General features: G+C 32.8%; 1 long non-coding RNA gene and 1 pseudogene across 1 annotated transcript; one reads left to right on the top strand and one right to left on the bottom strand.

Moving 5' to 3' along the window:
* LOC139867916 (pre-mRNA-processing-splicing factor 8A-like) overlaps window positions 1-17,492 on the top strand; it is a 111,074-nt pseudogene that overhangs the window by 80,160 nt on the left and 13,422 nt on the right.
* Window positions 13,920-16,966, bottom strand: LOC139866879 (uncharacterized). The gene is made up of 2 exons (XR_011765659.1): window positions 16,770-16,966; window positions 13,920-14,676 (listed from the first exon to the last, which is right to left on the bottom strand). It is a non-coding gene; the product is annotated as an uncharacterized lncRNA (long non-coding RNA).

Genomic DNA, 17,492 nt, shown 5'->3' with positions numbered 1-17,492 from the left:
ACGCTAATTAGATGCGAAAAATCAAATCTAGTACTTAATTGGGAGAAATGCCATTTCATGGTTAAAGAAGGCATCGTTCTTGGACATAAAATTTCAAAAGAAGGAATTGAAGTGGATAGAGCTAAAGTAGATGTAATTGCTAAACTTCCACATCCCACCAATGTTAGAGGAGTTAGGAGTTTTCTAGGGCATGCCGGTTTTTACCGACGCTTCATAAAAGATTTTTCTAAAATTGCCACTCCTATGAATAAACTCCTAGAAAAGGATGCTCCATTCATCTTTTCAGATGATTGTATCAAATCCTTTAATATTCTTAAAGAGAAACTCACTAATGCACCAATCATGATAACACCAAATTGGAATCTACCATTTGAACTAATGTGCGATGCAAGTGATTTTGCAATGGGAGCCGTTTTAGGACAAAGGATTGAAAAACGATTTCAACCTATATATTATGCTAGTAAGACGTTACAAGGAGCACAAACGAACTATACAACTACTGAAAAAGAACTCCTTGCTATTGTCTTTGCTTTTGACAAATTTCGATCATATCTCGTTCTAGCAAAAACGGTGGTCTATACCGACCATTCTGCTCTTAGATACCTATTTTCAAAACAAGATGCTAAACCAAGATTAATCCGTTGGATCTTACTCTTACAAGAGTTTGATATTGAAATCCGAGATAAAAGAGGAGCAGAAAATCTCGCCGCTGATCATCTTTCTCGTCTTGAAAATCCTGAATTAGAAGTACTAAATGAATCAGCCATACAAGACAACTTTCCTGATGAATATCTATTGAAGATAGATTATAAAGAAATACCATGGTTTGCAGACTATGCAAACTACTTAGTTTGTGGATTCCTTGAAAAAGGATTATCGTACCAAAGACGAAAGAAATTCTTCAGTGATATAAAACACTATTTCTGGGAAGATCCACATTTGTTTAAAAGTTGTCCCGATGGAATAATACGCCGATGTGTATTTGGAGATGAAGCTAGTAAAATTTTAAACCATTGTCACACAGGACCAACAGGAGGGCATTATGGGCCTCAACTAACAGCAAGAAAAGTTTATGAAGCTGGATTCTATTGGCCTACAATTTACAAAGACGCACACCTTCTTTGCAAATCCTGTGATGCATGTCAAAGGGCCGGAAAAATAAGTCAACGTGATGAAATGCCACAAAATGTCATCCAAGTATGTGAAGTATTTGACATTTGGGGTATTGACTTTATGGGTCCATTTCCAAAATCTCATAAAAATCTATATATACTCGTAGCCATTGATTATGTATCTAAATGGGCGGAAGCACAGGCTCTCCCAACTAACGATGCACGAGTTGTAGTCAACTTTTTAAAACGTCTTTTTGCAAGGTTTGGAACACCGAAAGCTTTAATAAGTGATCGGGGTACTCATTTCTGTAATAATCAACTTGAGAAAGTTCTTAAAAGATATGGAGTAACTCATAAAATCTCCACCGCATATCATCCACAAACAAGTGGACAAGTTGAAAATACCAACCGAGCTTTAAAACGTATTCTAGAGAAAACCGTAGGATCAAATCCGAAGGAATGGTCCATTAAATTGGAGGATGCACTCTGGGCTTTTAGAACAGCCTACAAAACTCCAATTGGAACCACACCTTTTAGACTTGTTTATGGAAAAGCATGTCATCTTCAGTAGAAATTGAACACAAAGCATTTTGGGCTTTAAAAACATGTAATCTTGATTTACATGAAGCTGGACGTCTACGATTAAGTCAACTAAACGAATTAGAAGAATTAAGACATGAAGCATACGAAAATTCGTTAATCTATAAAGAAAGAACGAAGAAATGGCATGATAAAAGAATCAGAAGTTCAAAAGAATTTAAAGAAGGAGACAGAGTTCTTCTTTTCAATTCACGATTCAAGCTATTTCCTGGAAAATTGAAATCAAGATGGTCTGGACCATTCATAGTCAAAAGAGTTTTCCCATACGGAACGATAGAATTGATAAATTCAAATGGGATTGAATTTAAAGTTAATGGTCACAGAGTTAAACATTACATACATGGTCCGATGGAAGTCGACAACGAAGTTAATCACAATTTCGACACCACAGCTAACTAAGTGTGGGGAGAATCAAGTCTTTAAAGGATAATATGTATTTCTATTAGAGTTAGATTGTCTGTTTTCGTGTAGTTCTCGAAAATGGAACCCGAATGGTCTTTCCCTAGCAGACCCTAAAGAACTAGTCTTCTCCCCCCATTCTGAATTTTTATTTTTTTAGGTTTTTACAAAATGAAGACTGCCTGTGAACTAAACCATGGTCTAATGCTACACGCTTTGATCACTAAAAGAAATAATGACATACTACCGAGTGAACTAGTATCAGTAATCAGAGAAAGAATGGACGGAGTTAGAAAAGAATCCAGATGCGAAGATAATAAGTTACAATTTGGTAAAGGAAAATCAAAATCCGCAGCGAAAAGAAGAGCACGACACCTAGAAAGATGTCACAAATGCGGAAAATGGTCACATGGAGGTAAATGTTCAAATAATCAAACCTATTCAAATACCGAATTTGTTACTTTATGCAGAGACGGACCGTTCATATGTTTAGAAGAAAAGACACTGAATGCTCGAGGTTACGCCTATGTAGCCATGGAAAATCAATTAAACCGACTATCTTATGAATGGGATAGATCATATAACTAAGAAATCTATTCCACAGGTATGTCTGTACAGTCTTTATTTTTTTTTTTTTTATTTTTAACCTTTTGATAATAAACGCTAATTTATTCGCTAAAAAGTATTAAATTGGTATTGAATAAAATTAGGTTTGGCGACCGAAATTATTGATATCATTCAAAAATTTATTACATCACTGCGAAATTTAACGTTTATTCTTAAGGTATAAATATCTTTAATCAATCAACCCAAAATATTTCAAAAATTCGTCATGAGTTAAATTAGGTCTTGGAACCGAAATTACTTTACCGAAAAGAGGGGCGCATATTTTTGATAATATTTGATTGATTAAAGTGGGATAAAAAGACAAAAAGATTTTTAATTTTATTTTTACCATGTTTTTAAAATTAATATTTAAATCTTAAATTAATATTGTAAACTTTGTAAAAACAATATATTTAAAATTGTAAATATTTGAAAAATTAATATAAGTTTGGTGTGAATTTAAAATATAAATTTTTAATTTTATGCATTTTAAATTTTAAGTTTGGTGTGAATTTTTAATATAAATTTTGAATTTTATAATTAAGTTATGTGAATTTAAAAACAAAAATTTACTTTATCTCATTAAGTTAAGAATATGATTTTTAAAATTCGTCGTAAGTTGAAGACTAGGTCTTTGAACCGAAATTGCTTTACCCGAGGAAGGGACGAGAACTTTTATTATCATTATTTTTAATCTTATTGAATTAAAGTATACCAAAAACATTAAAAAACTAAAAATCTTAGCTTTTAAAACAATCGCTACAAAAAGACAAATTTTAAAATTTTGTCGAAGGACGGACTAGGACATCGATCCGAAACGATCTCGTCCTAAATAACAAGGGAAACAAAATTTTAAAATTAATTACTTAATTGTTTTAATAAGTTAAAGATTATAAAAAAAAAAAAAAAAAAAATACCAAACTCCGCGACTCGCGGAGTTTGGAGCTTAAATCTCCGCGACTCGCGGAGGAGTCGGATTACAGAAAAAAAATAAAGAGCTGCAACAGCTCAGTTTCACACACCCAAAACAGAAAATAGCTGCAAAATACTCCGAAAATACCCGAGAAAAAACCCCCAAAATCACAATTTTTAACCGTTAATCACCAAATCTTTTGCTAAAATCATGTTGAGAAGGATGCTATCTAAGAATTACTCAAGAAAAACGATAAATTTCTACACCTAAACACCATTTAATCCGAAATTTAGTGTTCTTGAGCAATTTTTTCCCCAATTTGATTTTGATGCTTTTTAGTGTAATTAGGCTTAAATTGTTTATGTATTATGCTTGTATAACCTAGATTGATGCTGTTTAACATGATTAGAAGCCTTAAACTTCAAATTTTGAGTAATCTAGGGTTTGTGTTCTTGAGCAAATTTGGGGCTTTTTGATATAAACAGGTTATGGCTGATTTTTGTCATGAATTGTTGCTAAATTGAGTAGTGTAACATGTCTAGGTAGTTAAATGATCCAAACTTTGAGCCTAAACATGATTTTGAGAATTAAAGTGGACTTTTTCAAGTCTAAAATTCATGAACTTGATTTTTGAAAGATAATGCCATTTGAGACTTGTTTAATTACTAGTAATGATTATTTTGACATGTTATTTGAGTTGAATGCTTATGAACTTGGCGAACATTTTCGTATATGCTTATTTGAAAAAGTGTAGATTTGATAAAAATGTGAAAATGAGCTTAAGTTTGATATAAATTGATAATGTCATTGTAATTATTTTGATTGATGATTTTGCTGACACTAATGCATATTTGGATGCACAAAAATTGTGTTTGATGTGTTTTGCAGAATGAAAGGGGTGAATCTTCATCCCAAGCCCGCAATGCTCCTGCTGAGAATTTGGAACAACAGGAGGTGGATAACTACTACAAGTAGGATATACCTCATCCAGTCATGACCTTTTCCGATATGCACTTGGAAGAGTTGCACCCGAACCTGAGATTTGACAGACTTTGGATAGATTATCCAAAATATCAACGGGGTTTGCATACTCTTCATTCTAAGGTTGTTGAGGTACCGAGGGTCATAGAATGGGGACCCTTAGAAGCTGTAGAATTGGCCGGGCCAATTAGGGAATTACTTGTACAGAGGTATGGTAATTCTTCTTTTAATGACTGGGTACGTTTATTCACCATGCGTAGACCTGTATATAAAGTATGGTGTGAAGAATTGTTATGTAGTATAGAGTTGAATGATCGGGTAGCTAGTTTAACCGATCGTTCTTTTATTAGATTTTTGTTAGGCGGTTCGATGCGCCACATGTCTTTACTGGACATGGCTCAGGCTTTACGTATATATACGCCTGAGGAGTTAGCGTCTGCCGATTGTAGAGGATTGATACTAAACGGTAGAAAGATAGATGAAAATTTTGATACACACGGTGTGTGGAGTCAAATGACAAGCCATCACCGTTTCAAAGGGGGAAATTACTCTTATTTGGATATAGATAGAGCCGAATTAAGAGTGATACATAGGTTTTTAGCTAATTCAATTACACAAAGGGGTAAAAACAAGGAAAAAGTAAATGAACAGGATTTGTTTTACCATATGTGTATTCGAGACCCACAAAGCGCTGTAAGTATACCATATTGTGTGGGTTATTATTTATCAGCTATGGTTCGGGGGATACGACCGCATAGCATAATAGGAGGTGGTATTTTTATTACTTTGATTGGTGAATATCTCGGTGTGGATATAAGTCGGGGGGGATTATTAGTAGAAGAACCAGAACCCCGCGATACTATAGGTTTGAATGTATACCATGGTGCGAAAGTTTTGAAGAGGCGAAATAACGCCGCAGTACGATACCATGGTAGACATCCACAGGTGGAGAGAAACCAACAACAAGGTAATGTAGGAGGGGGGAATGAGATGCAAGAAATGCAAAGGTTTATAGCTTCTCAGGAATACGAAAATGCTAGACAGAGAGCATTTGAAGATTGGCAAGTTCATCAGAACCAAATCATAGCTCATTGCCAACATATAGGTAGAAACTATATTCCTACACCGAAACCCATCTTCCCTCCTTGGTCTATAGAGATGCAGCCACCGTATCCTACGTATGACCCTGCCGAAGCATTCTATAGCACCTATGGTTATGCCTGGAACCCCTATTGGTACCAATATCATCCTTAGTTTACTTATTATTTTTTTTATTTTATAATTTGTAATTATTGATACGTTTAATACTTTTGTTAATATTGTAATCATTTTTATAATTATCTAACTTTTATTCTTAGATTTTAATAATTTTTGAATGTGGGGTAATATACCAAACTTCAAAAATATGTATATATGTTTGCAGTTTATCTTATGTACACAACAGGGTAAAACAACGCATTTTCAAAGACTGGCATTAAGTTCAGCAAAAGCAACTAATTTTGACGACAAGATGCAAAATATATGTGAAATAACAACAAGACGGAATGAACAAATGATGTGCACCATTTATCATTCAGCAAACAAACGCCAATATATTTGGAAACTTTGGTAAAAATTTAATCATTTTCACACAAATCACCCTCAATAATTTAAATTGTTACTGATTTCTTGCAAATGAGGGCATTGCAAGATCTTAAGTGTGGGAAGGGGTTAAATTCTTTCGGATTTTAAAATTTTTATCTTAAACACTTGGTTACCATTAAAAATACTAGTAAAGCAGTAGTTGTATTAGAATCTAGTGCTCTCTGATAAAAAAAGAACAGCCCTAGTCTTATATACTAACTACCCAATTCTAGTAAAAATTTTCAAAATTTTCAATTAAATGAACTCAAAATCATGTTTATACATATTTATGAACGATAAAACTAGGTTTTAACACCGAAATTATTGTTACCTCAGAAAGGACATAAATTGAGAAACAAACCAAAATGTTAAAATTCATTTAAAATGGAATAGAGGACGATAAAAAGGAAAATAAAAGCCAAGTGTGGGAAAATTTACCAAGTTATCTTAAACATATGTCACATATATCTGTAACAAATAACTGAAAATACTTTTGCTTTGGACTAAACTAAACTGTTTTACCCGATGAAAGAAAAGAAGAGATGGATCTACACGATGAATCAATTCCATCATTAAAAGGAAGTAAAGTCTTCCGAAAAAGACACGCGCTTCTTGATTTAGGTCATGAAGTTGTCGTCCAGACCAGCTGTAGGTTGACGAAAAATCTAGAAAAGTCATCACTAAAATCAGCAGGAAATCCACGGACCTCAGCATTAAACAGGGTCGCCAAGTGGTCAGATTTATCCTAACCATGAGAAGGATTTATCTTGTAAAATGGGGGGGCACCATGCAAATTAGCTGGATAAGACTAATGAATCAGATCCCCAGAAAGGATAATCTCCTTAAAGATTAAAAATCAGCTTTTAAGACTGATATTACTCAATCCTAGAGATTGACCTTAAAGATTGAGAATTACAAACTCATGGAATTCAATGATATCTAAACTTGAGCTTGAACGAGAAAATATTTTGATCAAAATTATAAACCGATTTGTTTTCTGAAAACCCTATTTTCAATGCGTTCATTACCATTGAACGTAAAATCCTAGGAATTCACCTGGAATTCATTAGGTCACCTGAACCAAATCGGGTGTCAACCGTAAGAACGGTGGTTGCATAGTGGTCAAAGACAGGACCTTGTGCCATACCGAAAAATTCCTAGGGTGAGCTTTACTATTGCTCCTACCAAGGATAGTAATTGCGTCCGACACGTTATAGACCATAATTAAAAGCATGTCAGGAGACATTGCCTTAACAGTTGCTTGTTCAACGCTTTCCTTTACAACCGGACGGTAGTTTATCGAAAGGTAATATACGGGACAACTAAACTGGACGTGTTGCTTTCCAAATACAAGGTTAGCAAGTGGGTGACACAAAACAGCAAGTTTTGAGCTAAAATTTTCAATTCTGAAACCCACCAAACCCACAAAAATATTTTGCAAACACCGGTAAAGGGTTATTCCGGAAAACTTATCTAGGGTAAAAACTAGATTTAATTTTCAAAAGATCAAATGTTTCCATAAAGATCCAATTTCCTTAATGGATCTAAATTTTTATAGTCATGTGGGACTGTAAACCATATCGTTACTACCATTGTTTATACCGCCGTATAGAAATCACTGATGTACAAAGTGTGAAGAATAAAGAAGTGATTCTAGTATTTCAAGACGATATTGCTTGAGGACAAGCAACGCTCAAGTGTGGGAATATTTGATAATGCTAAAAACGAACATATATTTCATAGCATTATTTCTCAAGAAAGACAAGCTTTTAGTTGCAATTGTTCTATTTACAAGTGATATTCGTTTAAATAATAAAAGGTGAAGACAAAAGACAGATTCGACGAATTGAAGACGCAAACGACCAAAAAGCTCAAAAGTACAAAAGACAATTAAAAAGGTTCCAATTATTGATAAGAAACGTCTCGAAATTACAAAAGTACAAGATTCAAAACGCAAAGTACAAGATATTAAATTGTACGCAAGGACGTTCAAAAATCCGGAACCGGGACCAGAGTCAACTCTTAACGCTCGACGCAACGGACTAAAAATTACAAGTTAACTATGTATATAAATATAATATAATATATAATTAATTATATTAATTATATATATATTATATTTATAAATAAAAACCATCGGCAGAGAAAGACTCCAAGGGTGTGAGCTGTAAATTCATTCTCCGCGACTCGCGGAGTTTGAAGAGGATTTCACCGCGAGTCGCGGAGCCCAAAATTCGACTTTTCCTATAAAAGCAACCGAATTCTGATCGCAATTCATAATCTTTCTCTCTTCTCTCATATATACGTAAAATATATATATATAATTTATATTTTAATTTTAATTATAATTCTAATAATAAGGGTATGTTAGCGAATATTGTAAGGGTGTAAGTCGAAATTCTGTCCGTGTAACGCTACGCTATTTTTAATCATTGTAAGTTATGTTCAACCTTTTTACATTAATGTCTCGTAGCTAAGTTATTATTATGCTTATTTAAAACGAAGTAATCATGATGTTGGGCTAATTACTAAAATTGGGTAATTGGGCTTTGTACCATAATTGGGGTTTGGACAAAAGAACGACACTTGTGGAAATTAGACTATGAGCTATTAATGGGCTTTATATTTGTTTAACTAAATGATAGTTTGTTAATGTTAATATAAAGATTTACAATTGGGCGTCCCTATAAATTACCATATACACTCGATCGGACACGATGGGCGGGGTATTTATATGTACGAATAATCGTTCATTTAACCGGACACGGGAATGGATTAATAGCCACTAGAATAATTAAAACAGGGGTGAAATTACATTCAAGGGTAATTGGTGTAATTGTTAACAAAGTAGTAAAACCTTGGTTTACACGCAGTCGATAACCTGGTGTATTCATTAAACAAAGTATTAAAACCTTGTTACAATTCGAATCCCCAATTAGTTGGAATATTTAACTTCGGGTATAAGAATAATTTGACGAGGACACTCGCATTTTATATTTATGACTGATGGACTGTTATGGACAAAAACCAGACGGACATATTAAATAATCCAGGACAAAGGACAATTAACCCATGGACATAAAACTAAAATCAACACGTCAAACATCATGATTACGGAAGTTTAAATAAGCATAATTCTTTTATTTCATATTTAATTTCCTTTATTTTATATTTAATTGCACTTCTAATTATCGCATTTTTATTGTTATTGTATTTAATTGCACTTTTAATTATCGTACTTTTTAATTATCGCAAGTTTATTTTATCGCACTTTTATTATTCGCAATTTCATTATCGTTATTTACTTTACGCTTTAATTTAAGTCTTGTATTTATTCTATATTTTACATTATGTTTTAACTGCGACTAAAGTTTTAAAATCGACAAACCGATCATTAAACGGTAAAAACCCCCCTTTATAATAATAATATTACTTATATATATATATTTGTATTTTTATAAAAGTAAATTAATATAGCGTTAAGCTTTGTTTAAAGATTTCCCTGTGGAACGAACCGGACTTACTAAAAACTACACTACTGTACGATTAGGTACACTGCCTATAAGTGTTGTAGCAAGGTTTAAGTATATCCATTCTATAAATAAATAAATATCTTGTGTAAAATTGTATCGTATTTAATAGTATTTCCTAGTAAAATATAAACTATTTCGTATACCCCGCTGCACACATCAAGAGTCCTATATGAAAAGTTATCTACACGAACTGAGCTATCTTAAAATCAAGGTTACAGTAACCCAGGTGTACGGGTCTGTTACAGAAACCAGAAAAACAGAAACTATAAACAGAAAACAGAAAAATAAATGGACATAGTGACGCTCGGAGGGCCATAGATTCTAAACCGTAACTCGGATTAAGACGAGTCTTATATGAAAAGTTATCTACTCAAAAAGATCTATTTGAAAATAAAGGTCTCAGTAGCCCAGGTCTACTGGTCTGTTACAGAAACAGTAGGACAGAGGGCTGTAAACAGAAAACAGGAAGTTAAAAGTGAGTTCCGGTGGTCTTGGTGCTTGATGTTCATCATGGTTCTCATCCTTGATGCATATAGCTTCAAGTGTACAACTCATTGATGTGTTTGCATCATCGTAACCAAGATTTAACCATCATAACACTAGTGTAAGTCTATGATATGAAGCACAACTCACATAAGAGTTGTATGAAGTTTGATGAACCAAAGTTGCATCAAGATCATAGATTCAACACATGCATGAATTAGAAAAGTAATATTGTACTACAAACTTGAAAATAAACTAACTAATCAAGATCTTAAGTGGTTAGTTTGATCTTGAAGATCCAAGACCCAAAAGTTATTAAGTAAATTTTTATGTTCTTGAACCTTTTAAAGTTTATCTTTAGTTCAAGAAAAATGAGATCAAAGTTAACTTGTAACATTTGACCATCTACAACCAAAATCACGATTTTAATACATGAACAAATGGAGAAATAACTAATTACACAAGTAGTAAGTTCATGGGTTTCATACTTTTAAAGATTCAAACCTAAGTCTCGATCTTTAAGGAAGTAAACTTTAAAGTTTACAACATGAGCTTCAAGTATGATTTTTACAACCATGAACTTACAATCTTTTAAAACAATAGAGGTAGAACATAAACTTGGGAGTTTTGTTCCTGCATGTTCTTGTTAACACAAGATAAATGAAGAATCAAACTAGAAAGTTTGCTTCTTAGTAATTTGTACGTAACAATAAGGAACTAGTAATCAAAACAACTACAAGTAAGTAACAATAACAAGAACAAGTAACAACAAGTAAATGATGATGATTAAAGGGGTGTTGTGGTTCGGTTTTAGCAAGGAGAAAGAAGAGAGAATTGCTCATAATACTTACAAGAACTAGAGAGAAAAAGAGAGAAAATAGATGCAAGGTTGAAGTGTGAAAGGGTGAAGTGGAACAAGAGTTTATGTAGTCAAACTTGGAAACCAAAAACCTCCCTCCCCATGCCTTGTGGCCGTGATTTTCCACCACCAATGAGGGTGGGAGATGCCCACTACTACTTGCATGCTTATTGACTAAAAGGATGGTAATTAAGGGTGCTTGTATAGGGATGAGGTGCAAGTAAATGGTAAATAGATTTTTACTAAGTTTTTCATCTAGTTAAATCCTAAGGTAGTACTTACATGGGTGTTGGGCTAATTAAGTCCATTAAGGTGTAGGGTGGGCTTATAAGTCCATAACCATGAGTCCACAACTTTTAGCAAGCCCAAGTTCAAGTAATTCACAAATTATTCCAACTAAAGCCTAAATAGTTAACTAATAACCATAGTTAATCAAAATGATTAATAAAACTAATCATGAATGTAAATAATATTCTAAAAATATTATTCGTGTAAGTTTCGTGTGTCACAAAGACGTTTCGGGCATTTAAAAGTCAAGTACGGGCAATCATGGTAACAAGTAAATGTAATAACATACATGTTTAATCACAAGTATTAATAATAATAATTATTAATAAATAATGCTGGAAAATTCAGGGTCGTTACAATATAGAGGTCAAAACCACACTGTGGAATCATTGATTAACGTGCCGCGTCAATAGCGATTTTGACGGGTCGTTACAATACGGGTCTTGAATCAATAGAATCTTCCAATTGCTAGGGAAAGAATATCGGGATTAGTCTCCTTGCCATTGCTACTATCTTTGAAAATCTAGCTATCTTCTCCTTGTCATGCTTAGTGGAGCCGTACTTGTATGTCCTTTCTTCCTTTTCTCCCTGAAGTGGTCCATTCTATCATAAGCTCTTAGGAAATGAAGTATGGGATATCCAGCTTAGCTTCAGGTACGAGTCAAGAACAGAATAGGGGGATCGCCATAATCAAGAAGCAAGCTAAAAGCTATTGTTTAGTTGACTTTATGTTATGGAAGAACCCTGAAAAGAAGTCATTATTGGAGTAGCCCGCCCAGTAGAGGCTTTCTTAGCGAAAAATTTCCAGGTGTATATGTATAAATATATATACATATATAAGTATATTATGTTGTTTGCTGGCTTTATATGTTGTTTGTTGACAATTGTTGACTTTTGCCGACTTTATATGTTATTTGTTGACTTGTATTATATATAACATAAAGTAACTTTCGCGAAAACAAGTTTCACGAAAGAATCGAACAACTAAAAGCTTTGAATCTTAAAACTAACACCACTCCCCGACAGCGACGCCAAAAAGTTGATGTGTTATTTCTACATCTATTTTAATTAAACTAGACCTATTGATTAACTCTACACAAAATGAGCAACTATCTCAATCGTATGTAGCTAGCACAGGTAAGTTCAGGTTTATCCACAGGGAGCAGTTGAATTCAAGAATTTAAAACTAGTAATTATCCTAAGTAAAAAGTAAGGGAGTTTAATTTTATAACTAATAAAACTAAGAAACACAAATTAAACAAATACGAATTCAGAAAAGATAAGAGTATTCACTTAGATTCAATTCCCTAGGATCTGGATTGTTTTTATTAAGATCAACTAATTAGTAAGATAAGTTGGTGTCCTTCACTTAGATACTAATTATCTCGAGATAGTAAGTTAATAATGTTGGTTAGGGGTGTTCGTTCGGTTGGTTTATGGTTTTCGTGGTTTATTCGGTTTGGATTATTCGGTTTTCCAGAATATTTTTGTGAACCAATAACCGAACCATATTTGACAAAACCAAACCAATCCAACCAAATAAGAAATCGGTTTACATGGATTGGTTTTGGTTAAACCAGATTAAAACTTTTAGATAAAAAGTGTGTATTATTTTTTTTAAAAAGCAAATATATTTTATTTATTTATTAAACTATTAGTATACAATTAAAATATTTTCTACTAACCATGCAATATGAGAAACAACCAACGGGTATACAACCCATAACTGAGTATCACAAAAATTAAAACGAAAATAGTGGCAGTTAAGTTTTCAGGTATAAAAAATTCATAATACGAAGTAATTGATAAACAAATTCAATTGTTAAAGTGGAACTAAACCAATATAACATTAAAGTCAAACAAGAACAAATAAAAGATAACACATACTAGAAGTCCAAAATAAAATAAAACAAATATTTAATATATATACCATAAATAAAAGTATATTTCGGTTTGAAACCAAATGTTAATTTTACAAACCTAATCCAAACAGAAAACCATATATATTTTTGGGTAAAACCAATAAACCAAACCAAAACCAAATAAGCCAACTCACTTTAACCAAATCAATATGGTTTGGTCAGTTTCGTGGTCGAAACCATTTAATGCACACCCCTAATGTTGGTTTCCTCACGCTTCTTAAGAACACAATCAAACTAACTACTCATGTTGGTGATTCAAATGAAGGATAAATTAGTGTCCCTTTTTAGTTTCACAATTACCTATTCAATTGATGGTTTAACAAATAAGTCTAATTACACTAGTTTTCTGCATGCAATTCAACCAATCTAGATTATCTTTCAATAACTAGACAAGTTAATCAATTTAATAACCTTCGTTACTTCAATCAGACTTAAAACTAAATGAATCAATCAATGAGAGTAATTAAGAATCATGGATAAAGAGCAATTAATTATATAAACATAAAGATTAGCAATCCTTCACCTATGTTCAATCATCTAAGTGAATACTAGGAATTTAGCTTAACATAGTCATGATAAAAGAAAATAAACACAAAGATAAATCAAAATTCATCATGATATTAATCAAAGATAAGAAAAGATAGTTACCAAAAGCAAATAAACTTGATACAATGATAATTCAAGTGCTAGAATACCTCAAAATAACCTTGAAAAGCTATAAAAATCGTAACCCTAGCTCTAATATTCGTAAGATAAAACTTAATAAAGGTTTGGGGTATAAAATAATATTTATAGAATTCGGACTGGCTGACCGACACAAATCTCGCGACTGCGACCCAAAACCTCGCGATCGCGAGGTGCTGAAAACATGACTTCGCGACCGCATGAAATAACCTCGCGATCACGAAGTGCTTCTTATTTGGTTTCGGAACTTCTGTTTAAATCTCGCGACCGCATTATATAACTTTGTGACAGGATTACAAATCTCGCGACCGCGAGGTATACTTCGCGACTGCTAGATGCAGCCCCGATCAACACCTATCTTTAATCTTTGTCCTTTTGATTTGTCTTGCTCGTTCGATGCTAAAACTTGCTGAAATCATCCGAAATACTGCCATAAAGACTTCTTGAGCTGAAATCATTATTTCTATCATATCCACGAGGCAAAGTCTTCAATTCTTTTCAAAATAACACATGTAGAAACCGATATCGCGAATAATAATATGCATAAATGAGCCGATATCAATAATCATTAATTACCCAAGTCATTATCTACGTGAAGACACATAAAAGATATTCCGCTGCCTCCTAATTTCCTTTTGCCTTTTCTCCAAGGCAATGGTTGTAAGAGGGGGACCTTGGTAAAGAGTTGTATATCGAAAAGGATACATTAGAAAAAGACACCTTTACAAGGACTTAATGTAACGACTTAATGGTAGATAATGGTAGATATGTAAATGTTGAGTTTTGACCCATTTACATATAAATGAGTCAACTCGGGCTACACTTTGTCAGAAGAATTTATTAGAATGGTATATGATTATCTGAACATAAAACATGTTCAATGGGTTATATGGGTAAAATCAATGATTATATTCCACAAAATCTTTATAATTGAGCTCAAATGTAAATACATTTAATGCTATTTTGTTGAAAAGTTTTATTTTATACGATTCAGTAATTTTTAGATTTGAGTTTTAGGCTTCTACTTGATGTCGTATATAATTATATTATTTAAAAGTTTGAATATTTAGATATTAAGTTCTCTATAACATTTTAGCCTTAAAAAAATTATAGAGAACTTAGACGTGTTTATAACATTGTTAATACTTAATATATTTCAATCCGACCCGTATGCCCGCCTCATATCCATATATCCGACTCGAAAGAGATTTCAATTTCATTAATAATGATAATAAAATTTAAAAATAATAATATAAACTACAATGTGGTATTGTACTATTATTTGATATTTATGTATAGTTATTTAGATTTACTACTCATTTTAATACCATTATTATTGAAACAAAATTGAAATAAGTGAATGATGAATGAGAATGACTTTTTTTTTTTTTTTTGAAAAGCAAGTAAAATTATATTAATAAAAGGAGTCAATTACAAAGCCCTATAGAACTATACATGGAATCATATAATGGAGATTTACATTAAAGAGCTATAACATTTTGGAACGAGGCCGCGCGACGCACCGCGGCACTTAAAACATAAGCTGGGAGGAAGCAATTCAACAGTATCGAAAAATGAGAATGACTAACAACGGAGAAATTCGATACCCGCGAGTAAATCATATAACCCGAGAGTTAGTAAGTAAATTGGGATTTCTGTTTACCCGTGAGAACCCGATAACCCAACGGTTAGTAAGTAAATGGGGACCAACGTGTATGGGTCCGGGTTTGGGACAGTGTTTCTTAATCCGGTTCGGGTATGCGGTCTGGGATTAGTTAGACCCGGCCCAAATCCGATCCCGATGTCATCCCTCTATATAAGAGTGTTTTTAGAACTCAATGAAACATAAAGGGCAGTTCATTAAAGTTGGAAGTTGATTTTAGTCAAAGAAGTTGAGGAGACAGCTAACAAACTCTGTACTCATCCAGAGTACAACTCAGAAAAGATTCCCCAATTTGCTTTCACATATACAAAGGAAATGATATGATATTTTCACATTCAATTTTTATACATCCACCATAATTATTGTTAACTTCCTAAAATGCCCCTACAATTTTATTGTATTGTTTAATGCTTAATAGAGTAGTACTATACAGTACCCTAAAACCACCCCATCTTTTTACTCTCTGTTCCAACATTACTTTATTCTTATCTCCTCTAACATCCACTCTCATTTTTATAGGTAAACTTCCTAAAAAAATGTCTACAATAGCAATGGCAGCTACTGAGACAAATAAATTAAACAATCTCCAAATGCCGTCTCCGTCTCTCACAAATCAGGTTTATACTTCTCGAATTTTCTATTTGAATTTCTTACAATTACTCAAATCAGGTTTACCTGTCTCAAAGTTTCTGTAATTTCATATCTATATATTTACACAGCTTGCGTAGCTCACTATTTGAACTCTTTTCGTTAATGTTATATTTTTAGTTATTAATTATTAAATCACCTTAAGGTTTGGTGTAATTAATTAGGGCTTGAAGTTAATGAACGAACAGTGATGTAGTTGAGGCAAATTTATCTTCCAAAGGTGTGTTATTGAGTTTGAATTTTGGTTTAGTAGTTTTAAATTATATCATGTGATTCTCTAGTTTAGGCATAAATTGTCAACGTTTGATAAGATGGTTTGTGCAAGTATTGAGATTTGTTTATAAATGGTAACTTTAATCATGCTATAGGACCAAGTATAACAATTAATACATACCGAAAAGTAATTGAAAGTGATAAAAAAGTAAGATATGTTAAACAAAAGTAAGACGATTTACGTGAAACTTCCATTAAGCTCGATAATCGCTAATCGTGCTAAAATCTGGGTCTGCATAAGAATCCTGTCAGGGTTTTCTTTTAATTGAAGGAGAGCATCGTTTTCATCATCGTTACCATCTGATTGAAGAGGATGTTATTTTTATTCCTGGAGTAATAAACATAGGTTTGGGGGTTATGGAATCAAATTGGATTATGAGGAGGATGTGTTACCAAATGAGATCAAAACAGGGAACAATTATTTTTATTGTGTGAATTAAGGGTATTTGTGTCAATCAAACGTGTTTAGAAGATATATTGACTAATATTGTTGTTTACTTTGATCTAATGGTTCTTAGTCAATCTTATTATTTAAATCTAAGGGCTATATTGCTAATATCACTTTTGTTATAACACCATTTCCAACCGTGCGTGTGATATCACAGATTCACAAGTAATTTATGTACTTTTTGGTCAAAAAATGCAATCTGCCTGTGACTAGTCAATGTCAGTTTCTGATATTTTTAAACCGTTGTGTTAGTTTTTTGTGTCAAATATTGAATATGGTGATGTAGTAAAATCTGATTGGAAATTAAGTGGAAAATATAATTTAAATAATAAATATAAAATATGTCTTGGATGTGATTGGTTGAATTCAAAACTCACGCATAATTTTCATTCCATCAACATATCAACTGAAGTTTTTTTTCGTTACCAACTAACACCTCACTATTTTCGTTACTTTT

The sequence above is a fragment of the Rutidosis leptorrhynchoides genome, chromosome 9, assembly GCF_046630445.1.
Source record: "Rutidosis leptorrhynchoides isolate AG116_Rl617_1_P2 chromosome 9, CSIRO_AGI_Rlap_v1, whole genome shotgun sequence".
NCBI classification, from domain to species: domain Eukaryota; kingdom Viridiplantae; phylum Streptophyta; class Magnoliopsida; order Asterales; family Asteraceae; genus Rutidosis; species Rutidosis leptorrhynchoides.
The sequence above is the reverse complement of the archived record's forward strand: the minus strand, read 5'-3'. Positions and strand labels throughout refer to the sequence as shown.